Genomic DNA, 24,134 nt, shown 5'->3' with positions numbered 1-24,134 from the left:
CAAAAAAAGGAAAATAAAAGTGTTAAAATAAAAAGTCAAATAAATCAAATAAAAATAAATGAAATCAAATGAATCAAATAAAAGTAATAAATCAAATAAAAATCAAAATAACAATCAAATGAACACCTCTCCTTATCTTCTCCAACCACCACCAACTCCTCTCTCCTCCACTTGCCTCACTACTAACCCACAATGGCCCCTGCAAGTCAGTGGCTTTAAAGAGAGAATCAAGAGGTGTCACAAAGGAGGGCAGGTCCTTGTCACCGTGGCAACCCTCCCACCTGGACCTGGCCCCACCTGAGTGGTGATGCTCCTCTGTCAGAACTTGGAGGCACCTGCTGTTCCGCCTGCAGCTGGGCTGCATCTTCATTTCACATCCTTCTTCCTGCAGCCCCATTTCCAAAGGGAGACCATCCCCACATCCTTCAAGGCAGGCTAGGGGTCTCCATAGCGCAGGATTAGACCATCTGCTTTGCATGCAGGTCTTCTGTCCTGGGCAGCATCTCCGGGGGGGAGGGGCTGGGAATGTGTGTCCCCCATATGAAACCCTGGAGAACTGCTGCTGGTCAGTGCAGGCTAGTTGAATAGTTGAAGAAGGATATTGAGCAGCTGGAAGGTGAGCAGAGGTAGGCAACCAGGATGATGAAGGGTCTGGAAACCAAGCCTGATGAGGAACAGTTGAGGCAGTTGGAAGCCAAGCCTCATGAGGAACGGTTGAGGCAGCTGGGTATGTTTAGCCTGGAGAAAAGGAGACTGAGAGGAGAGCCAATATCTGAGGGCTGCAAGAGGGAGCAAGCTTGTTTTCTGCTGCTCCACAGGGGAGGACAGGAGAGGAGATTCGGACTAAACATTAGGAAGAACTTTCTGATGGTAAGACTCTCTGTGACGGTGGTGGACTCTCTTTCCTTGGAGGCTTTTAAGCAGAGGTTGGATGTCAATCTGCGAGGGATTCAGCTGCAATTTGGGAAGCGCATAGCACTGGCCTAATTTACAGGGTGGTTGTAACCACACAGCTCTGCTGAGCATCCGAAAGTGCCTGGCAAATGTTGAGCCTTCCATTTCATTGTGGGGAACAGCTGCAGCGCATCAGGAGGCGTCCCTCAACTTCTGTTTCTTCTCTCTCCTCCAGCCAAAGGGGCTGGGCTGGATTACCAAATAGGCAGAGTAGGCACTGGCCTATACGCCCCATACTTTTTAGGGGTCCAGTGACAATGGATCAAAATAATATTGATTTGATCTCGAAAGAAAACGACAACCAACCTTTCTTAGTTCAATGTTATTCCAGCGTGCGCACGAGGCCTGCCCCCGCCCAGATTTTGACTGCCAAGGGCCTCCACTGGGCTTAATCCAGCACTGCCCCGTAAACAGCCCAGTATATGCAATAATATTGAGCATTTCAAATGTTTGTACAGAGCACTAGCAAAGGTGCAAGCTCCTTCTGGTGGGTACATATGTGTTAGAAGGTACCGTATTTTTCGCACCATAGGGCGCACCGGACCATAGGGCGCACCCAGTTTTTAGGGGGGGAAATCAAGAAAAAAAATCTTCCCCCCCAGCCCCAAAGAGCAGCGTACAGGCTGCGCACAACCTCTCCCTGCCGGAGATGGATGGATCCCGCTCGCTGTTTTGGCTTCCCCTTTAGCCCCGTGCAGCCTCTCCTTGCCGGGAGATGCTGCGCGGGGCTTCTCCTGGTTTTCCTGGGGGGTGGGGGGATTCCCTCACCTCTCCCAAAAGCCCGCAGAATCCGCGCAACCCCTTTAAAGAGATCGAGGCTTCTCCTGGCTTTCCTGGGGGGTGGGGGGGATTCCCTCACCTCTCGCAAAAGCCCGGAGAAGCCGCACAACCCCTTTAAAGAGATCGCGGCTTCTCCTGGCTTTCCTGGGAGGTGGGAGAAGGGACTGATGCGGCCAGTCAGTCCCTTCTCCCTCCTGTGGAAAAGCCCACAAGAGCACACAGAGCTTGTGTGCGGCTCTTGGGGGCTTTTCCCGCCTGCCTCCCCCCTGCATTCGCTCCATAGGATGCACACACATTTCCCCTTGCTTTTTAGGAGGGAGAAAGTGTGTCCTATGGTGCGAAAAATACAGTATATGCTTGAGGGTTTCCTATAGGCATCTAGCTGGCCACTGTGAAAACAGGATTCTGTTCTAGATGGGATTCATCAGGGCTCTTCTCAGTGGCGTAGCTAGCCACTCGGGTGTCGGGTGCAGCCCGTGCGGCCTGCAGCCGAGGGTGGGGCAAGCCGCCCATGGGGGTGGGGGGGGCGCTGCGTGGAGCCTCTCTGCCGCCTCCACCTCAGCTGTAGGGCGGCTGAGGGAGGGGCGATGGGCAGACTAGGGTTACCAGACGTCCCTGTTTCCTGGGGACAGTCCCCGGATTTGCGAATAAGTCCCTGGACAAATTCTATCCCCAGAATGTCCCTGGATTTCATCTAATGTCCCCGGGAAACGCAGCAGTGGCAGCCCAGAGCAGTTGGCTCTGGCTGGCTTCAGGAGCTGCTCAGAAGTCCCCATGTGATGGAGGTGCAGGGGCTCAGAGATTCAGCTTCCAGGCTGCCTCCACCTTCCCTGACCCCAGCAACTAAGCTGTGAAAGGAGGCTTCATGCTGCCTATGGGAGCAGCCTCCCAACTCCTACTTGCGTGCACAAGGCTTCTGTGTTTATCCCAAAAGCATAAATCTAGAGGGTGGGAGAGACGGATGAGCAGGTGTTGCTTGAAAGTTATGGTTGGAGACCCTCTCTCAACAACAAAGTTTGAATGGCCCTTCCAGTGGCAGTGAAGCAACCCAGCAATGTTTCCTTCTTCATTTTGATAAGAATGCCTCAATGGGAAACATGTCAGGAGGATGCATTGGTGACAATCTCTGTGAGCTGCCCCACTTTGTGTCATTACATCGTTCATGAACTTCCTACCTCTGCTGCGGCAGCCCATAGCTATTCATCCCAAATCACCGGATGACAAGGCTAAACTTCTCTTGGATTTAAGGATGGACAGGTCAGGTTATTTCTATTTTGGACCATCACACAAGGGCCAGGGCAAGTCAAAAGGCCCTCTCTGCTTGCACACATATAACAATGAATACTGGACTGAACAACTGGATTGACGATGGTGATGAGTATTTGTATACTGCCCTTCATCTGAAGATCACAGGCAGTTCACAACAAAAGAATACAAAATGAGAACACAAAATACATAATGAAACAAAAACAAAGCAATGACGCCCTCCCACAAACACACACTATCAGATAAGGAAAGAGAGGAGAAATAGCGCCTTTTTAAAACTGTTTCTATTAGTCAGTGCCAACCATTAAAAAACTTACTGCCAATAGAGTTTGTTAAATGGCAGGCACTATGGAATAAAGGCATGAGATTCTCGGCATGTACAACTCTCAGAGAAAATATGTACAAAATGATGTACAGGTGGTACGTAACGCCTGTAAAATTGGGAAAAATATATAAAACTGGTGATAAATTATGTTGGAAATGCAAAAACAAGGAGGGCGAGTTCTATCATATGTGGTGGTTGTGCGAGCCTATTAAAAATTTTTGGGAATCAATTTACAACGAACTAAAAAAAATCCTTAAATATACCTTTATAAAAAAACCTGAAGCCTTTTTTGCTGGGGATAATTGGAGGGGAAATAAAAAAGGAAGACCAAACACTCTTTCAGTATGCGACAGTGGCCGCCAGAACTCTAATAGCGCAGAATTGGAAGACAACAAGAATCCCAACTATAAATGAATGGCAATCTAAACTACTTGACTATTTAGAATTGGCAAAAATGACACAGAAAATAAGAAATCAAAAAGATACAAAGTTTAATAAAGATTGGAATAAATTCATGGTGTACATGGAAACAGAGGTTAAAAAAACTTAAATATCACAGTAGGCGTGATATAACACTTGTGATGAAAAAAATTCTCTTTAGGAAAAGAAACTGCGGATAGAAAAATTTCTATAATACATTCCGAAACCGAGATGAAGGGAAGTCAGTAAAAGTTATGTGTTATGCTACCAATGTATGTGAATGTGTTGTGTATGTCCCTTTGTCTGTATGGTGTTATAAAATGAATTAAAACCAATTTTTTTTTAAAAAAAAAACAACTTACTGCCAACTCCCACTTCTGGCATTGGCAGCTTCTAGCATCATAGATGAGTGTGGGCGGTTGAGAACAAGACAGGCCCAGAATGTTGGCACCAGTTCTGGTACAACAGTCATGGAGGTAGGTGACACGTCGCTCAGTCCAGCCAATGGAACAAGCGCCATGCAGCTCAGGAAATGCCCAGGCGCCAGCGATGCAGCAAGCCACATAGCAATGGCGGTGTCAGGGAGCAGGAAAGAGTATTGGAGAGGTTGTCAAGATTACAATCCACACACTATGGAGGCAAAATTAGAGAGTAGCAAAAGAAGAGAAGACCTGTTCTACACACTGTAGTTCTATAATAAGCAATTACTTGTTTAAGTCCTCTGACCTGCTCATCATTTAAGCAGAGAATATTATATTCTCCACTAGCAAGCCCTGCTGATTGAGGCCCTGATCCTGCATCCACACTGGAGAAAACCACAGGGGGCAGTCCCCCCCCCACTTTGGTGCAGTCATACCTTGGGTTGCAAACATGATCCATGTGGGAGGCATGTTAGCAACCCACAGTGCCGTGTCTGTGCACACGCGTGATGCAATTCAGCACTTCTGCGCATGCGCGTAATGTCATTTTTGTGCTTCTGTATATGCGCAAGCGCAGAAACCCGGAAGTAACCCGTTCCGGTACTTCTGAGTTCGGCACAGTCCGCAACACGAAAATGCGCAACCCGCATCGTTCGCAACCCGAGGTATGACTGTACAGTACTGGAAACATACAAAAATGCTCAAAACAATAATAATTATCATGTACAGTAAATGTAAGAATTGTGTATTTGGATAATGTGGGCATTTTGAAAGAAAAAAACATTTTCTTTGTGGACCTCATATTTTAATCTGGCTCATTATTATTATTATGATTTAGGGATGATTTTAATGTTTGTTGTCTTACTGTGTTTTAATTGGTTGGAAGCGCCCAGAGTGGCTGGGGAAACCAAGTCAGATGGATGGCAGATAAATAAATGATGATGATGATGATGATGATGATGATGATGATGATGCAATTGATCATACTCATCAGGAAATGTTTTCCATAACTCCATACAACAAACATACAAAAGATGATAGGAAATGAACCCTCATCATATAGTGGATGCTCTGGTTCTCTTTAAGTCTGTTGTGCTCAGTGCTGTGGTGTTGCCTTGATGTCCGAATGATGTGATGCTCCCAAAATAATGCCCAGCACTGCAACTGTGAGTTCCCCTGTTCTTATATATCACAAGGCTAATGATCATTATTTATTTCATTTCTGAATTTCTTCCCATCAAACACCCTTTTGGTGTAACATGATCATTTTTATTCTTATTGTAATCATGGAGCAACAAGGCTTAAGAGACGAGCAAGAAAGAATAGAGAAGTGTGTGAAGGAAAGTGACAGAAGCATGCAAGGTTTAGATACAGGAAAAAACGCCTAGCCATCTTGTGTGTGGATGCACTTGTCTTTGTGGCTAGGGTGACTGCTAGACCATACCACTGAATGCCTTGCACTCATATGACTATAAAAACTGGGTGTAAACAGAGAGCTGGGTTCCAGCCTCTGATGGCTTTTCTGATCACTTGCTGTAGCCTTTTCTGCTCAGGCAAGAAACAAAACTTTGCTTTTAGAGTATTCTCAGGGGTGACTTCTTGTTGCTAGTGAGTAAGGGACTCGACTGTGCGAATGGCACATAGCAATGTCCATTCCACTGACCAGTCCTTTCTCTCCCGCCACCCCCAAACCCGGTGAACCCTCTTAAATCTGCTATGCATCCTCTTCCTCCTTTGGATGGGATAGACAACAAGGGCATGAAATAAACTCTGATTCACAGGAATATCATGTAGGGTGGAATTGCATGTTAAACTAAAGCTTTGTGGACTACTTTTAATCATTTCGACTGCCTTTGATCTTTGTTGTCTTTTTTCCTGTGGAGGAGGAGGAGGGAAAATCCTAATTTTCACAAGCAAGATTCATTTTAGTTGCACTATATCCATATGCTTCAGGAAGAACAAACAAAACCAAACCCAGGTTTATTTTGCTTCCTTACCAGGAATCAATCTCTGCTTTTATTATTACAGAGGGGTATGTGCATCTTTTCAAACAGCAAATCTTCTGGGACGCCTTCTCAGTCTTGTCATTAAGAGACATTCTTCTCCAGTAACCGCGTTGCCCAGTGTCATATTCAACTGGAGCAGGCTGCTGTCCTCTCTAGCACCTTCCAAAGATACTATGAACCAGGGGAGCTCAATCCGGCGGCGCTCATAGACCTTTGAAGCAAGTTTACCACACAGATGCGATGAAGGCATGTACTGGAAGTAACCATAAGCTCTTCGCTTCTGTTTCTCAGAACCTAAAAAAAATACACAAAACCTGACAACTCTGTATTCTTCTGAATTATTATTACTATTACTATGATTTAAATTTCTATACCTCCTTTCCTCCAAGGATCACACAGAAATATATAACACAGTAACAAGCAAAACCAGCAAATCCTCCCCCTACACAGAGTTGCCATTGACACCTCTAGCAGCTTGAAAAAAATTCACGGTCCAGGGGTACAGAGCCATGAGGCACAACTTATACGAATAAACAAGACCACAGGGTGGCACCATAGGCATGATTTGGTGGAAATTGGGAGCTTCCCCTCTCTGTTTCACAGAACCTAAAAAGAATATACAAAACCTGACAACTCTGTCTTGTTCCAAATGTTCATACACTGCCCTTCTTCTGGTTGTCCTCTTGGGAGCAGCTGCATTCTCCTCCTCCTCCTCCTGGCCGAAGCTGGTCCACTCTAATAATGGACTTAGTTACATCCAGTTCATTGTTCAGCTTTGCTATGAACCTTAAGTCCATATTTTCAAAGTTGCTATTTGGCAAAATTATCAGAGAAGCCCACCAACAGACTCTGAACCTACATTGCTTTTATAGTTCGTTCTTCTGAAATATTATGCAGAAATCCTTAATCAGATTTGGGAGAATCCTATTTGGAAGTAAACCCCATTGAGTTAATTGGATGTGTCCTCCAGGTAAGTGTATAATGGATTGTAGCCTGTTACCTTTTTGTATTATTATTATTATTATTATTAATCACTAAATTTCGATACTGCCCTTCATCCAAGGATCACAGGGCAGTTTGCAATATAACAAACAAAAACAATACTCCCCCCCCAACGTACAGCTTCAAAGGCAAAAGATAGTTTAATTAGCCAAAGGTGTGGGAGAAGAGGAATGTTTTTGCCTGGCGCCTAAAGATATGTAGTGAAGGCACCAGGCGAGGCTCCCTGCGGAGAGCAGTCTACAAACAGGGAGCCACAGAAAAGGCCCATTATTGTGTTGCCACCCTCTGGACCTCTTGCAGAGGAGGCACATGAAAAAGTCCACAGATGCTGATGCCAGCGTCCGAATTGGTTCACATGGGGAGAGACAGTCCTTGAGGTAATGTGGTGCCAAGCTGTTTAAGACTTTATAGGGCAAAACCAGCACTTTGAATTGGGCTCAGAAACTAAATGGCAGCCAATGCAGTTTGGCCAGGATTAGTGTAATACGTTCAAACCCGTCTTGCCCTGGTAAGCAACATAACCCCATCAAGAGCAGGCCACTTCCCATCCATCTGGTCTAGGGAACTGCCCACTAACAGTGCCTCAGTCTCATCTGGATTGAGCTTCAGTGTGTTGGCTCTCATCCAGTCCAATACCAAGTTAAAACAATGGGCCAGCACATCCACTGCCCCGCCTGCAGATGTAAAGGAGAAGCGGAGCTGAGTGTCACCAGCATATTGCTGACAATGTACTCCAAATCTGAGGATGACCCCACTCAGTGGTTTCATGTAGATGTTAAACAGCCTGGGGGATAAAATCAGACCCTGAGGAGCCCCACATTGAAGGCTCTATGGGGCCAAAGAGCACTTGCTAAACATCACCCTCTTGAAATTATCATCCATGTAGGACCAGAACCATCCCAAAGCACCCTAACCTGGACAGCCTCTCCAGCAGTGGCGTGCAGTCCATGAACTAGTGGGACTAGCCTAGTCCCCTTAAAGGTTCCCGGCAGGACCTTTCAGTGTACCTGCTTAGCCAGTTTCTCCAGGCTCCGTGTATGTGTATGTGTATATGTGTGCATGTGCATGTGCCTCTCTCTCTCTCTCTCTCTCTCTCTCTCTCTCTCTCTCTCTCCCTCATTACCTCTGCAAAGGCTACAAAACTGCAGGACCCTGCATAGCAATATACACAATGAGCAGGAAGTGGCTGCTTGAAGCAGAACTGCAGCCCCTTCTCCTTCAATTTTTAAGGAAGAGCAGTTGGAAAGCCTGAAGTACCTATGGCGTGGGGGTGGAAGACAAGATCCATGCAACCTTAATATCTCACTTCCTCCCTCCTCTCCTCCTGCCACTGTGTGTGTGTGTGTGTTGAAAGCATGGTATTTTAATACAGTGGTACCTCAGGATGCGAACGTAAGGCGCAACTGCGCGCCTGTGCGTGTGTGGGTCACGTTTCACCGCTTCCACGCATGCGCGTGACGTCATTTTGACAGAGGTCATCATACAGTTTCTGTGCCAAAACCAAACCTAAACCCTGATAGAAATGGATCTAGAAAATCAGTTTCCTCCAAGAGCACCTTTGTAGTAATTCACTGAAGTTTCAGAAGGAATCCCTTGATTTTCCTACCTGCTAAGAGTTAATGGGTTGCTTTGTCTTTGGCCCTCCGGCTGTATTATTATTATTAATATTATTATTTATTGAGTTTATATAGTGCCCTATACCTGGAGGTCTGTAGCATGGGGTTGGTGGAAGACATAGACTGGTTTCTTGGTTATTCACTCAAGATTCTCTCTTGGCTTCCTCCAAAAAACTGATCTCAAGTAGGGATGAGGGGTGGGAAGGAATTTGATGCAGTTCATCTTTTAAAATAAAGGTTTGAAGAAACTCTCCAACTACACATTTATTTTGCAAGGTATTGCCTTTTTACAGTTTTTAAAACAAAGGCCACTAAGCTTTTCAGATTTTTGAGTCTGCAACCTGTTGTTTGCCAAAAGCCTTCTGGTTCAATCTCTCTCTTTTCTCTTCATCCTTCTTCTTCTTCTTCTTCTTCTTCTTTTTCCTCAAGATCTCACAAAAGGTAAGCAAATGACTATAAATTGTTGAACTGAAGCCCTATCTAAAGCACAAGATTGAAAATGGCTATTGTACTAAAGCCAGGAGACATTACTCTTGACTGAGGAGCCAAAGAGAAGGTGCTCACAAACAGAACTTACCTGCACCCACCAAAACAAAGGCGGAGCCTGCAAGCAGGAGAGGGAGCCACACATTCATCTTCAGAGAGCTAGAAACAGGGATCAGGCAGAGGCTTCAAGGTGGACAGAGAGGCTCAAGGACTGCTGGGAAGAACTGGTGAGTCGAGTGCTTCTGTTGGCCTATAAAGACATTGAGGACCAATCAGAACCAGTTCATTAATCAGAAATAATCCTGCTCACAAAAAAAGCAAAAAGCAAACAGAAGCTTTCAAATGACGCTTTCATTGGCGAAGGGCCAAAGTATACTTTTTGCCAAAAATGTGCTTCTTTCCATGAGGGCTTGGTCAAAGTTTCTTTTTCTTCAACTGAAGATTAGAGAATATATTGTAAAATATGCTCAGAGGGGAATATTTTCATTTCAAATTACCATTTCCTTAAAAAAAAAATGTTTCACTCACATTGCTTTCTGTTCTTTGAATAGCCGTCAATCCATTTTCATTCATTGTTAAGAGAATCATAGGGTTGATATCAGAATAAGCAACAGCCTTTAATAAAGACCCACTGCACTGAGAGAAATTCAGACAACAAATAGGCCTTGTACCTAGGAACAGAAAGAGAAGTGGCCTTCCTGAATTGTCTGTTCTGGTTTCTCTTTTGCAGTATATTTCCATACTGCTGTCAAATACAGAAATGCTTGTTGATACTAAGTAAAAATCCCATTTAAAATTTACAACTGTGTTTGTCTTCAGTGTAGTTACAGATAGGTAGCCGTGTTGGTCTGCCATAGTCAAAATAAAAAACATTCCTTCCAGCAGCACCTTAAAGACCAACTAAGTTAGTTCTTGGTAGTTCTTGGTAGACTCAGTGTAGTGAGACAACACCTACTCTGCCACCCAGGGCTGTCTTTAGCAGATGTGGCACTGGGGTGCAAATATCCGCCCAGCACCTCCAAATTACCACGGATAGTGTTGAGGTGGCCGTAGCTGCGCACTGCCAGTCATCCGGGGGGGGGGGGTGCAACTCTTCCCCATGCCACTGTAGGACAGCGTTCCCTGCAGAGGCTTGGGAGTGAAGTTGCGCCCCTCCCAAGCCTCCTCGGGAGGAGAGCAATCCCCGCAGAGGCTTAGGATGGAAGCTGCACACCCGCTAGCCTTATGGTTGGCGGGGTGCAGCTGGCGGGTGTGCAGGGAAAGGGGAGGCCACCGGCAAAGCCGAGCAACTCCCCCACTTGCTGGGGCGCCCCAAGAGACCAGCGCCTTGGCGCAATGCACCACTAAGCCCTATGGGAAAGACGGCTCTACTGCAACCCTCGGAAGTGGCCTCAAAACCCATCTAATTCAACCCTCTGGCAATGCAGAAAATACACTTCTGTGACACCCCTGTTGCTGGCCATCCGGTGACAAGAAGCAAGGTCTAATGGTGGCCGCACTGTGCTTGTCCAGTGGAAAGCTGAAGCCCTTGACTTAGCATTCTTGATCAATGGCAGAAAAAGGATGCCTTTATTGAGCTGCGTTTCTCCTGCAAGTGATGCCCACTGCAGGCTTGGATGGTCACTACAGCAAGGTCCCTCAGGTGAAAGACCCAAGAGATCATTTCTGGAACCTTTGCTCACACCAGCAAGCAGGCATACCCAATAGAAATGCTTCAGTTTCTTTTTGGTGACCATAATTCTTTCATAACACACACTGGCTGCAAAAATAAAGGAATAAATTAGGAGAAGGAATTAGATGAAATTGCTATAAATTGTTGCAGTGATCCAGAGTTTTAATATGAAAACATGCTAAATCAAAGCTTGTTTGTGTCTCTGATATCTTCTCTCATCATGGACTTTTGTTCTGTATTATTTTATTAATACTATTGCTACAACTTTGTCGTGGCCTTTAAGTAGAACAATCAATTTATGAACTGAACTGAACTGAACTGAACAAATTACATCTATTATTTCTATCTTAATTCCCAGTGCACTGTAATAACTTATAAAGTTGATGAATGAATGCTTGAATGGATGCTGGCTTTGCCTAAACAATTGAGAGAAGGCAATGGGATGAGGGGTGTGGATGGCTCTCTCAAATAAACAGGACTTTGAGAAACAATAAGAGTTTTCAGGATTGGATTAGAGGTGAGAGCAACATTCTTTGGATTTTACAAATTAACAAGGTACAGTTTACGGAAATCGCACTATCAGAGAATGGATCTTCTGGAAAGGACAATATCTTGATAAGGCAGACGATCCCCATAATTATTATGCCAACTTCTTTGTCACATGGCAGCGCAAATAAAAAAGGGGAAACAGAACTGAATGATATGAGGCAAGAAATGCATTCAGCAGACCTGCAACTTACATGCATTTAACATATGCATTCAGCTTTATGCGCTTGGTGAAATTGAAATAAATGAATAAATGAAGGAGTAAAAAGACTTTAGAAATCCTACCCACCATTGCACCCAAAATGTTACGACTGTATGTGATTTTGGCTTTATGCATAATCCCTGGAACAAAATCCCCATGTAAGTTGGGGGTCTACTGTAAAAAAAACTAACTTTGAGGAGAGTCAGGGGAAAATGCATACAGATTTTGGGGACAGAGCAGACTACAGTAGGGATTAGGGATGTCAAGTGGTGTTTAATTTGGCCCCGCCTCAAACTCAGGGGCTGCTTGACCTTGCCTGATTTATTTTAGGTGCAAGAACACATCTCCATTTGCTCCTCAGTTCACCCATTCTCGGGCATTGCAGAAACATTACTTGGTGCAGTTGAAAAGCACAACCCTCTCATAGGTAAATTCCATAATAGCATAGCCTCCAACATTTCTCTGGAGGAAATAGGGACATCCTATTCTACATCAGGATGCTTCTCCATTTAGTTAGCTGAACACGTAGACGTCATATGCACATCTACACCCAATTAAAGTGGAGTGGTGACCTTTTCCTTCAATGTTATAGTAAGGGCTTCGTACGCCAGTGCCACCCTTTCCTTCATTTGGTGCAGGTATTTTATTTTCAAGATAAACAGGACTCTGTTTTTGCGCACACACAAACGCATACACTTTTACTTGTTCTCAGAGATGTGGATGGAAGGGAAATGGAAAACCCAGAAACCAGGACAGCTTCTGTAATTCCAAGACTGTCCCTGGAAAACAGGGTATGTAATAGTTTCTCTTTGGCCACTTTGTTTAACCGCTTTGGAAACCACTTTGAAGTGCTTTACCATCAAGTGGTGTATTAATTATAAGTGTGCCTATGTGAATAGGCAGACAAACACTGCGAGAGAAAAAGGTGAAAGCAGTGGGGTCAGGTGGCAATGAAATGGGGAAGAAGAAAAAAGCTCCGTGACCATTCCATGGTAGTAGTAATTGGTAACAACAGCTGATGTTGTGAACGCCCCACCATCTAACCATATGAGATCCTTTAGTGAAATGTAAATGGAGTTGTAGGTTGTGCAACCATCAGGCACCATGCCATGCTCAGCCTGCTGAAGCAAGGCAGTAACCAGCCCCTTCAAAAAGCTAAAAAGGGATTTTCCGAAACATATGTAACAAAACATACTTGTGGTGTCAGGGGTGTCCTGCCCATTTTGCCGCCTGAGGCAAACTGGAAAGGTGCCACCGCCGCCCCTGCTTCTGTCGAAGCCTTGTTTACTGGGGTCCCGCCACAGCAAGATTTGCAAGAGTTCTGTGAGATCTCACCAGAGGCTGCCATGTGACTCTGGCAGTGGTGGCAGGAGTGGCAACTGCAGGCAACTGCTCAGCCCCATGGAATTCAACAGCCTAAGGCGACTGCTTCACTCTACCCTATGGTTGGGCCGGCCCTGTGTGGTGTTTGTCATTGAAACTAACTTGCCCAGGTTTGCATATTAAGAGATATAGGCTTAAACATTATGCAGGTTATTTGTATAGTTTGTAAGATACCAGGTAAGGTGCAAGGGGGGGGGGTAAGGAAGGGATGGAATGTTGGGGCGTGCCGTGTGCTGATTGGCTGAAGGTGTGGAAAGTGGTTAGAACAGGTGTGTGAGGGAAAGAGCAGGGTGGAAGGTGAAGGAGTAAGGGATAGCGCATGGTAAGATTAAGATGTGCATTAGGAATAGAGTTATCAGCAATGCTTTGAAATCCAAAGTATGCAAACACTGCTACTGAAAACAAACTATTTGTTATATGTTACTAAAATAATAAAGATTTGGTCATTCAGCCTATACCCTGTATTTGACCAAGCTATGAAGCGTGTGGCAAAGTCAGAGACTTTAGTACTGAAAGGTGGCCATGGAATGCCAGTACTTAGATTGGTTAGAAACCCAAAAGGGATTGGTGACCTGAAATATAGTACTCTCTTGTTCTCAAGTGGTGGTCTTGGGCAGGGGAGGGCTGGCACCACTCACAGTGTGACATCGTATTTAGTTTAGATCACCCTTGCTGGCCTCAGAAAAAGGAAAGCAGAAAGAGATTACTTCCCAAAGAAGCTGGATCTTATAGCTTCGGATATAGGTAGACAATACTCATTTCATTCTGGTCGGGCTGCAGAAGGCAGGGAACCTGGCAAAGCCGCTAACTGCCTCCTTATCTCCCTCACAACCATTAGCCACATTCAAGGCTCAAACCTTGGATTCACACATGATGTGGAGCTGGGAGTGAAAGGGAGCAGAACAGCCGCTTCACATTACCTATCAGATGTGGTCACATGTGGATTGCTTGTTTGAGTTTGGAGGCTCAACAAGGCACAGATTTGACCTTGCTGTAGCCTTGGTGATATCCTGTTGTGATCCTGAGGTGCAATTGGGATCTCTGTTGGGCTCAGAATGATCCAATGTGCTGGGGGAGGGCTGCCTTCTCAGCTGTGAAGAAATAGTTCAGTTTTCTAAGCCAAAATGCTTGCCTGTCTGCGTAGTGCATGTGTTGCACTCAGTCACTGCTCTAGGTGTTTTCAAATGTTGCTTGCTATGGCATGCTGGCTCTCAAATACTGCAAAATGTTGGATTCCACTGCATTATCTCTGGAAACACTGGTACTGAGCCAAAAGTTCTCTGCAAATATTGAAGGTAAATTTTCTCTGGATGGGCAAACATTTGGATGGGGATTATGTGGCAAATGTTCTTCCCAGCCAGAGAAAATTTACCTTCAACATTTGAGGATAATATAATGTGTTCACATTGTCATCATCTGCCATCCTTTGCCAAGCTTTTCCTTTTTGATCACATATTCTATGCACTGTATAATCTGTGCACTGTGCTTCACTGAATCAGTCATAAATTAAGGTATTGTGTTGACTTAGTTATCATTTCTAATGGTATTTTTCTGCTAAAAATACTTGAAGGGCACTAGCTCACGGAAAGTTGCTTGCAGATAATTGGAAGTCACAAACAATCTGCAGTTGAGTTTGGATCCAGCTCTTCCTCCTCCTTCCCCCTCCTTGTTGTTTTCATTTTTGATGGACCTTCATCCTGTAGTCATGAACGTATGAAGCACTATCCCAGCATGCTGGAAGAGTTGATGAAACTACCGTTTCATCCTGAATAGATTAGCAAACAGAAGACACCTCTCTGGCAGAAATAAACTAGAAAGCAGGTGATGATGGTTGTCATGTGCCACAGACTATGTGCTAGGGATTAAATTATGTATGCTTAATTGCTGGTTTAAAACTGCTATTGTCTTTTAGTCCCCTCCTCATCAAGTCCAACAGTAGTGGTGCAAAGGAACATGATACATACAGTCCAACAATACAGGAGGGTAGAAGAACCAGAAATGAGATGAAAGTGGCAGGTTTTGAGGAAGGCAATAAGGCACAAGTTGACTGTGGAAAGAAGAATGGGAGAAGAAATTACAGAACATGGGTAAAACAACTATGAAAAGCATGTGGTGGTAGGAAGGGAAAAAGGAAAGGCCTTCTCCACTTTGATCCTCAAATTCTGCTAGGTCAGGTGGAAGGCCACATTCCCAGCTGGCAGCCTGTGAAGGAGTTTGAGCGCTTTCACAAACACTTGGGTTGCTGTTGGCCATAGTTTATCTAAGGGTCTCTCCTTGGAGGTGAGGCGGAGATTGAATTCAGTGGCAGTTAAAAACCAAGACTTAATCCTAAGAAAGGGCACATAGCCCATGGCACACTGCACACATCATCACATGCTGTCTTGTTTATTTTTATCGGGGGTGGGGGTGGGTGTTGTTTTCACAGACAAAGGTTGCTTACTAGCTAATCCGTTCAAGGCTCCAAAACCGCATCAGCTCAGCCAACACATTTGATTGGAAGGTTGTGCCTTTATAAGAAAGAGAAGTTGGATCCAGGTGAACCGTCAGTTTGTGACGTCCCTCCAAGAATCTTGAGAATCTTCCTCTCCTCTTCAGTGATCATCATGAAATTCTGGGTCCTCCTTTTGGTTGTTTGGGTTGCTTTTGCCATGGTGTCCGCACGTAAGTAGTTGACACTCATTTATCCTTTTTACTGATGGAAGGATTAGGAAAATGTGTTTATTAGGGGAAATTGGCTCCAAAATGCTGATGAATTTTCATGAGGTTTGGGTAAATAGGGCAGTAGAATAACTTCAGCCAACCTAGGCTGCCAATGACTGGAAGGAGGTCTCACACTTTCCTAATTTCTCCCTCTAGGACCATATGAAGGTGAACAAGGGATGGGTGAGTATCTTGGCATTCAAAATGGGAACCACTAATTATCAGCAAAATAGTTTGCCTCCGTTTGCTACCCTTCCCTACGAACATAAGATGAACAGGCTGGATCAGGCCAATGTCTCATCCAGTCCAGCATCCTGTTCCCACAGTTGCCGCAGGATGCCCTGGGAAGCCTGCAATATCCTATGAGCGCAGCAGTACTCTGCCCACCTGCAGTTGCATTCAACTTGTAGCAGATGATAGATTTGTCCTCCATGAATTTATCTAATCCTCTATTAGAACCACCCAAGTAGGTGACCGTCACTGATTTGACCCTCTTGACTTTGCTTTTCAACTTTTGCCCGTCCCGTGATTTGCAGAATCTATCACACTTGCTCCTTCTACCAGTTCATGGATGGTAGAAATAAAGCTTTTTCTCTGAAGCTATTCCTTGAGTGTCTGTTGACTCCCATTTTCCCTTTCCCGGGCGCAATATTTTTTCCCACCCGACGGCAAAGCCTCATAAGGCTATACCGTGATTTTTAGTTGTTTCATCTTTTGAAATCAGATTTGACTGTGTTGGATTTTTTGGGCAATTGGCCATTCACATATATGTTTAGTTTAATAGCACTGTGGGCACTGCTCCCTCCTAGCTTGACAAAACATCTTCCACCAGGTCCTGAATGCCCAGAATTGCCACCCATCCATGACCAACTGTTCTAGGGTACAATCATTTAGACTTTCTAGAAATACCCTCTTTGATGTGCAAGACCTTCCTGTAAGTAAACTAAGTTGGCAGGCTTGCTGTGACAGGGCAGAGCTGCCAAGGGCACAGGACATCCATGGAGTCTGTGTCCCTGAAAGGAACTAACAATCCTGTCTTCAACTCTCATTCCAGAACCTATACCTGCAGAGCTTGATGTGCCTCAAGACCGTATTCTATGCGATCTCTTAGGAGTTTGTGGTCTTGGACGCTAGTAGGATTTGGTTGTCAACAATAACACATTTGGATGCTAAATGATGATACCAATAAAGTAGAGATTTTAGTTGCAACAACTTTGTGTGGGAAATGCTTGCCTTTATTCTTTCATCCTTCATGTACCATATGCAAAATATGAATGTGGCTCCATGTCAGAACACTCCAACCAACACAAGTGTCGGGAATCATCATGCTATTAGATCCTGAAGGATCAGCTCCAGTCAGTAAGGAACACATTTTGAACTACATTTCCACGTTTAATTATTTAATAACGCATTTCTAATCCCCACCTTCACAGAAGTACATCAAAGCAGTAGTAGCACCTGATCTCTTTTTTTGACTGGGCCCGTGCCAGTCAGCATATTTCCCTAGTTGCACACAAGCTTCTCTAGAGTCGTACGAATACGATTGCTCAGCCAAAGTCGGTGCTGCCTTTTCACATTTTGATTGTGTGTGCAAACCTTGTCCACTAAAAACATGGTACTCATTTCACCATTTTCCCCAGGTGTGGCACAGTGGTGAAAAATAATGTGTCTCTTCTTTACCATGTTAGGGAAAAAATCTAGGTGTGAGGCTGCTCAGTCCCCCAGCTGGTTGGGCTGAGCCCACGGGTCCCTGCGGAATAAAGGAAGGAGTCCAGCCAACCGGAGCAAATAGCTGTAGACCAAAGTTTATTGCTCAATAGGTTCAGAGAGCAAATTTGAACCCCGAGGATGGGGTGACAAGGACTTTTAAATCTTTCCCACCATATCCCAGAATACAGTTCGTACAGCATCATTGCTACATCATTGCTACATCACTGACATGTCACAAAAGGGGAGGGGTTAACCTTGGGAAACATGTCCAGACAGGTCCTTGGTACAAGATTAGCATAGGCAGACATGGCAGGGCAAGACTCAGGTACTGTATAATATTACCCACCACCCAAAAGTACAATAGAAGTTCCTTTGCATGTCTGGAGCCTGATGCGAGTCAAGTCATGAGATTTGGCTTCCTTTGGCTAACAATGAGCCCAGCAATTGTCACCTCTGGGAACTTCCTGGAGACCATTTTCAAGGGAAAAATAGCTTTGGAATGGAGGAAACTGGGAGAAGAGATGATTTTATATTATTTTTTAAAGCTAGGTAACTTCCCTGAGCTGTTAAGTTGAAAAGATACATTCAGGCATAATATTTGTAATATTTAACTTTAAAGATGTGCTCCCCCCTTAGTAATTTCCGTAACAACCTGCATAACCATACTCAACCCTTCTGAGGTACCATTTCTGGAATATTCTCTAAAGCCTCACCATATGCTGTTTCTGGTCGTGTTTATTGTTAAAACCAAGCACTGAGATAGACTAGATGAGAATCAGATTTGGTCAGATGATACAGCAACTGAAGGCTATTGGAGTAAATGGGTCTCAAACTCAGTGTCTTTATCCTCAATGCAGCCCAACCTAAATACATGGTGACTTGTTGAAGGCATTAAAAAGAAATAGATTTAGCCAGAGGAAAACTGAAGGGTGGAGCGTGTCTAGCGGGAAAGCTAAATGGGGCCACTGTCTTTCAGTCTCCTCCTTGTCCAGTGATAGTGGAAGCAACTCCCACGATAGCGGAAGCTCGGAAGATCGTTGGCGAAGGAAAAACAAGAATGATTGAGGGTAATTATCCTTGCAAGTTCCCCCCAGGGACAGAGGGGAATGGACTTCACTCGCAGTTCATCTCAGTACCTGGCTCTCGCTCCAGAATGGAAAGTGGGAGGCAGGGAGGTGCTGAGTGCAAAAGTACTTACCCTGCTGAAAACCCTCCTACGCCGCCATTAAGAAGCAGAGGTTCTCCTGCTAAATAGAGCTTAATTCGGACTAAAGTACTGGCGCGTGCTAGAAGAGATGAGATAATAAACTGTGGAACAGAACCAGTTGCAAGGTCATTAAGGTTTGAACTTGAGAGAAAACTTCACTCGGTGCAAAAGACAGTGTGGGGGAAGGGAACCTGCAGCTTCTTTATATGAAGTTTTATCCTCTGTATTTATGATTTGGCAAACCTCCCTTGAATGTTAATTCGAATCATATATGTACAAGTAAGGAGGAATGAAACTGGATTATAGATATGGAATACAACATTAAATGGAACTGTGTGTGTAAAAAAAAAAAGGGAAAAGGGAGCGAAGCTCTATTTTGCAAAAGGTTTATGATGGAAACTTAGAGCTGACTGTTTCCCATCCTTTATTACAGTGGTACCTCAGGTTAAGTTCTTAATTCGTTCCGAAGGTCTGTTCTTAACCTGAAACTGTTCTTAATCTGAAGCACCACTTTAGCCAATGGGGTCTCCCTCTGCTGCCGCGCTGCCAGAGCACAATTTCTGTTCTCATCCCGAAGCAAAGTTCTTAACCTGAGGTACTATTTCTGGGTCTGTAACCCGAAGCATATGTAACCTGAAGTGTATGTAACCCGAGGTACCACTGTATTTACAAAGTGAGGTGAATAACGCTAAAAGGACTTGGAATCTAATTTAATTTATTTATCTTCATTTATCTTCAGTCAGACGAAAGGATAAAATAAATCTGCAATCTTGACAAGGAACTGATAAGGTTCATTACTGAGCCATCTGCAGTTCAACAGACCACACTTCTTCCCAGGCTGAGAGGGAAAATGCTGAAAACAGGTTATTTACTGGAACAGGGTGATTTTTGCAGCTGTTCTTAAAGTTGTAAAACAAGGAAGCAAGGGGAGAGCAATGGATAAATTTCTGAAACTACAATGAGATATCTTTTTTTTTCTTCGGGGGGGAATCTATCCGTAGTCTGTAGATACATATATTAAAAATTATCCATACTATACTGCACTGAAATGTTTCTTTGATTGTCGTCCTTGACTCCTCTCCCCACACTTGTCATCCTCCCCTGCCACACCTGAGGAGATTTCACCCCACCCATATCCAAAAATCTCCTGAGGAGTCTGCTGATTCTCCAGAGAGGAGGAGGCGTGTTCTGCTCTCTACTTATTCTGCTCCAGCACCAAGTCAGTCAGTCAGTGTCGGAGAGAGAGAGAGAGACTGAGTGTTAGAGATCGTGTGTAGAGATAAGGTTGCTGCTAAGAGCAGCTGCAGACACTCAGTGCAGTGCAGCATTCATTTATGCTTAGACCTATTTAGCTCTGTATATAGTTGTATAATAGTTATAGATAGAATAAAGAAGATATTCTACAGAGCTGCTCTCCGAGTCGTTTATATACTCTGCTAGACTCTGCTATACTCTGCTGTGCGACGACTGTCTTCTTGTTGGATTGAATCCGGTGCTCACAACTCTAAGCTGTGAGTCCACAGCACTTTGACCTGTTCCTGTGCAGAAGGTGGTCTCTGGAAGTGCTACCCAGCTCGCCTAGCCCAGTCGGGGCTGAAGTGGATGAGTCCAGTAGGTGGCACTGGCTCAAGGGCGATGCTGACAACACCAGTGTGATGTGCTACACCCTTTGAGAACCAGTGACCTGGAGTCTAGACCAGTGCTCCTCAAAGTGTTAGCTGGGCCAGGACCAAGCTGTTGGCTTTGGGTCACTTTCAGGTGGGTCACAATGTCACAGCCTGCCCAGGGCTTCCTCACTTGCGTGCCCCAGCCCCCACCCATGCCATAGCCTTTGGACAGGGCCAATGCCACCCCCAGCAACTCCTTTCATGTCGAGGTTCAGAAGAAGACAGAGGGTCAGAAGAAGAAGGAAAAAGAAGGTCTGAGAGCTAAAGGCCAGAAGGGAATCTGAAAGCAAGATAATATTTATTAACCTTTGGTATTAGTGATAAATAAACAGGGAATAGAAAGGAAGGGGATAAAAGAGGACAGCTGATCCAGGAGAAGAAAGGGAGTGTAAACGAACCAGAAATGAGATGAAAGAAAGTGGCAGGTTTTGAAGAAGGGAATAAGGCACAAGTTGACTGTGGAAAGAAGAATGGAAGAAGAAATTACAGAACATGGGTAAAACAACTATGAGAAGCATGTGGTGGTAGGAAGGGAAAAGGGAAAGGCCTTCTTCACTTCGATCCTCAAATTCTGCTAGGTCAGGTGGAAGGCCACATTCCCAGCTGGCAGCCTGTGAAGGAGTTTGAGCGCTTTCACAAACACTTGGGTTGCTGTTGGCCATAGTTTATCTAAGGGTCTCTCCTTGGAGGTGAGGCGGAGATTGAATTGAGTGGCAGTTAAAAACCAAGACTTAATCCTAAGAAAGGGCACATAGCCCATGGCACATTGCACACATCATCACATGCTGTCTTGTTTATTTTTACCGGGGGGGTGGGTGGGTGTTGTTTTCACAGACAAAGGTTGCTTACTAGCTAATCCGTTCAAGGCTCCAAAACTGCATCAGCTCAGCCAACACATTTGATTGGAAGGTTGTGCCTTTATAAGAAAGAGAAGTTGGATCCAGGTGAACCGTCAGTTTGTGACGTCCCTCCAAGAATCTTGAGAATCTTCCTCTCCTCTTCAGCGATCGTCATGAAATTCTGGGTCCTCCTTTTGGTTGTTTGGGTTGCTTTTGCCATGGTGTCCGCACGTAAGTAGTTGACACTCATTTATCCTTTTTACTGATGGAAGGATTAGGAAAATGTGTTTATTAGGGGAAATTGGCCCCCTAATGCTGATGAATTTTCATGATGTTTAGATAAATAGGGCAGTAGAATAACTTCAGCCAACCTAGGCTGCCAGTGACTGAAAGGAGGTCTCACACTTTCCTAATTTCTCCCTCTAGGACCATATGAAGGTGAACAAGGGATGGGTGAGTATCTTGGGATTCAAAATGGGAACCACTATTTCTCAGCAAAACTGTTTGCCTCCGTTTGCTACCCTTCCCTACGAACATAAGATGAACGGGCTGGATCAGGCCAATGTCTCATCCAGTCCAGCATCCTGTTCCCACAGTTGCCGCAGGATGCCCTGGGAAGCCTGCAATATCCTATGAGCGCAGCAGTACTCTGCCCACCTGCAGTTGCATTCAACTCGTAGCAGATGATAGATTTGTCCTCCATGAATTTATCTAATCCTCTGTTAGAACCACCCAAGTAGGTGACCGTCACTGATTTGACCCTCTTGACTTTGCTTTTCAACTTTTGCCTGTCCCGTGATTTTGGGTTGTTTCATCTTTTGAAATCAAATTTGACACTGTTGGGGTTTTTTTGGCAATTGGCCATTTACATGTATGTTTAGTTTAATAGCACTGTGGGCACTGCTCCCTCCTGGTTGAAAACACATCTTCTAACAGGTCCTGAATGCCCAGAATTGCCACCCTTCTAGTCACATCCACGACCAACTGTTCTAGGGTAGAATCATTTAGACTTTCTAGAAATCCCCTCTTTGATGTGCATGACTTTCCTGTAAGTAAACTAAGTTGGCAGGCTTGCTGTGACAGGGCAGAGCTGCCAAGGGCACAGGACAGCCATGGAGTCTGTGTCCCTGAAAGGAACTAACAATCCTGTCTTCAACTCTCATTCCAGAACCTATACCTGCAGAGCATGATCCTCTCCAAGGCTCTGTGCCTCAAGACCGTATTCTAGACGATCTCTTAGGACTTTGGAGACGCTAGTAGGATTTGGTTATCAACAATAACACATTTGTATGCTGAATGATGATACCAATAAAGTAGAGATTTTAGTTGCAACAACTTTGTGTGGGAAATGCTTGCCTTTATTCTTTCATCCTTCATGTACCATATGCAAAATATGAATGTGGCTCCATGTCAGAACACTCCAACCAACACAGGTGTTGGGAATCATCATGCTATTAGATCTTGAAGGATCAGCTCCAATCAGTAAGGAACACATTTTGAACTACATTTCCACGTTTAATTATTTAATAACGCATTTCTAATCCCCACCTTCACAGATGTACATCAAAGCAGTAGTAGCACCTGATCTCTTTTTCTGACTGGGCCCGTGCCATTCAGCATATTTCCCTAGTTGCACACAAGCTTCTCTAGAGTTGTACGAATACGATTGCTCAGCCAAAGTGGTTGAGAATCACTCCATGGGCTCACAATGCCTTGCCTGCTGACATCATGGGACATTAAGGGAGAAGACCAGAGACTATGAAATGAATGACACTTAAGTTTCAGGGCCCCTAATCACAGAAGCACCTTTGGTCCACATTGCTTAATTTTTTGGGTCTACCAAAATCTGAGTCACACAACTCGAAAACCAAAAGACATACATTTTTCAGCTCCCAGTTCCGGTCTGCCTTAGCGGAGGCAGCTCCCACGACAGCAGGAGATCGTTGGCGAAGGAAAAACAAGAATGATTAAGGGTAATTATCCTTGCAAGTTCCTCCCAGGGACAGAGGGGAATGGGCTTCACTCCCAGTTCATATCAGTACCTGGCTCTCGCTCCAGAATGGAAAGTGGGAGGCAGGGAGGTGCTGAGTGCAAAAGTACTTACCCTGCTGAAAACCCTCCTACGCCGCCATTAAGAAGCAGAGGTTCTTCTGCTAATTAGAGCTTTAGTTGGACTAAAGTACAGGCACATGCTAGAAGAGATGAGATAATAAACTGCGGAACAAAACCAGCTGCAAGGTCGTTAAGGTTTGAACCTGAGAGAAAACTTCACTCGGTGCAAAAGACAGTGTGGGGGAGGGGAGCCTGCAGCTTCTTTATATGAAGTTTCTTCCCCTATATTTATGATTTGGCAAACCTCCCTTGAACGTTAACTCAAATTATATATGTACAGTGGTGCCTCGCAAGACGAAATTAATTCGTTCCGTGAGTTTTTTCGTCTAGCGAATTTTTCGTCTTGCGAAGCACAAAATCCCATAGGAATGCATTGAAATTCAATTAATGCGTTCCTATGGTCAAAAATGAAAAAAAATGAAAAAAAAAGTCTATGAAGACTTACAAAACCTTATCGAAGTGACACCAAAGAAGGATGTTCTGCTCATTATAGGGGATTGGAATGCTAAAGTAGGGAATCAAGAGATAAAAGGAACAACTGGCAAGTTTGGCCTTGGAGATCAAAACGAAGCAGGGCAAAGGCTAATAGAGTTCTGTCAAGAGAACAAGCTGGTCATCACAAACACGCTTTTCCAACAACACAAGAGACGACTCTACACATGGACATCCCCAGATGGGCAACATCGAAATCAGATTGATTATATTCTCTGCAGCCAAAGATGGAGAAGCTCTATACAGTCAGCAAAAACAAGACCTGGAGCTGACTGTGGCTCAGATCATCAGCTCCTTATAGCAAAATTCAAGCTTAAACTGAAGAAAGTA

At 44.6% G+C, this 24,134-nt stretch overlaps 4 long non-coding RNA genes across 4 annotated transcripts; 3 read left to right on the top strand and 1 right to left on the bottom strand.

The window, feature by feature from the left end:
* Nucleotides 1-6,143: 6,143 nt before the first annotated feature.
* Nucleotides 6,144-9,501, bottom strand: LOC309524525. The gene is made up of 2 exons (XR_014215968.1): nt 9,366-9,501; nt 6,144-6,464 (listed from the first exon to the last, which is right to left on the bottom strand). It is a non-coding gene; the product is annotated as an uncharacterized lncRNA (long non-coding RNA).
* LOC309524538 lies at nt 6,424-8,743 on the top strand. Its single transcript, XR_014215985.1, has 3 exons — nt 6,424-6,495; nt 6,978-7,140; nt 8,645-8,743. It is a non-coding gene; the product is annotated as an uncharacterized lncRNA (long non-coding RNA).
* Nucleotides 9,502-15,525: 6,024 nt separating the features above from the next.
* LOC309524521 lies at nt 15,526-16,855 on the top strand. Its single transcript, XR_014215960.1, has 3 exons — nt 15,526-15,738; nt 15,934-15,960; nt 16,832-16,855. It is a non-coding gene; the product is annotated as an uncharacterized lncRNA (long non-coding RNA).
* Nucleotides 16,856-21,275: 4,420 nt separating this feature from the next.
* Nucleotides 21,276-22,535, top strand: LOC309524514. The gene is made up of 3 exons (XR_014215949.1): nt 21,276-21,431; nt 21,627-21,653; nt 22,369-22,535. It is a non-coding gene; the product is annotated as an uncharacterized lncRNA (long non-coding RNA).
* The last annotated feature ends 1,599 nt before the right edge of the window (nt 22,536-24,134 follow it).

The sequence above is a fragment of the Podarcis vaucheri genome (assembly GCF_965113315.1).
Source record: "Podarcis vaucheri genome assembly, chromosome: 2".
In the NCBI taxonomy this organism is placed as follows: domain Eukaryota; kingdom Metazoa; phylum Chordata; class Lepidosauria; order Squamata; family Lacertidae; genus Podarcis; species Podarcis vaucheri.
The sequence above is the reverse complement of the archived record's forward strand: the minus strand, read 5'-3'. Positions and strand labels throughout refer to the sequence as shown.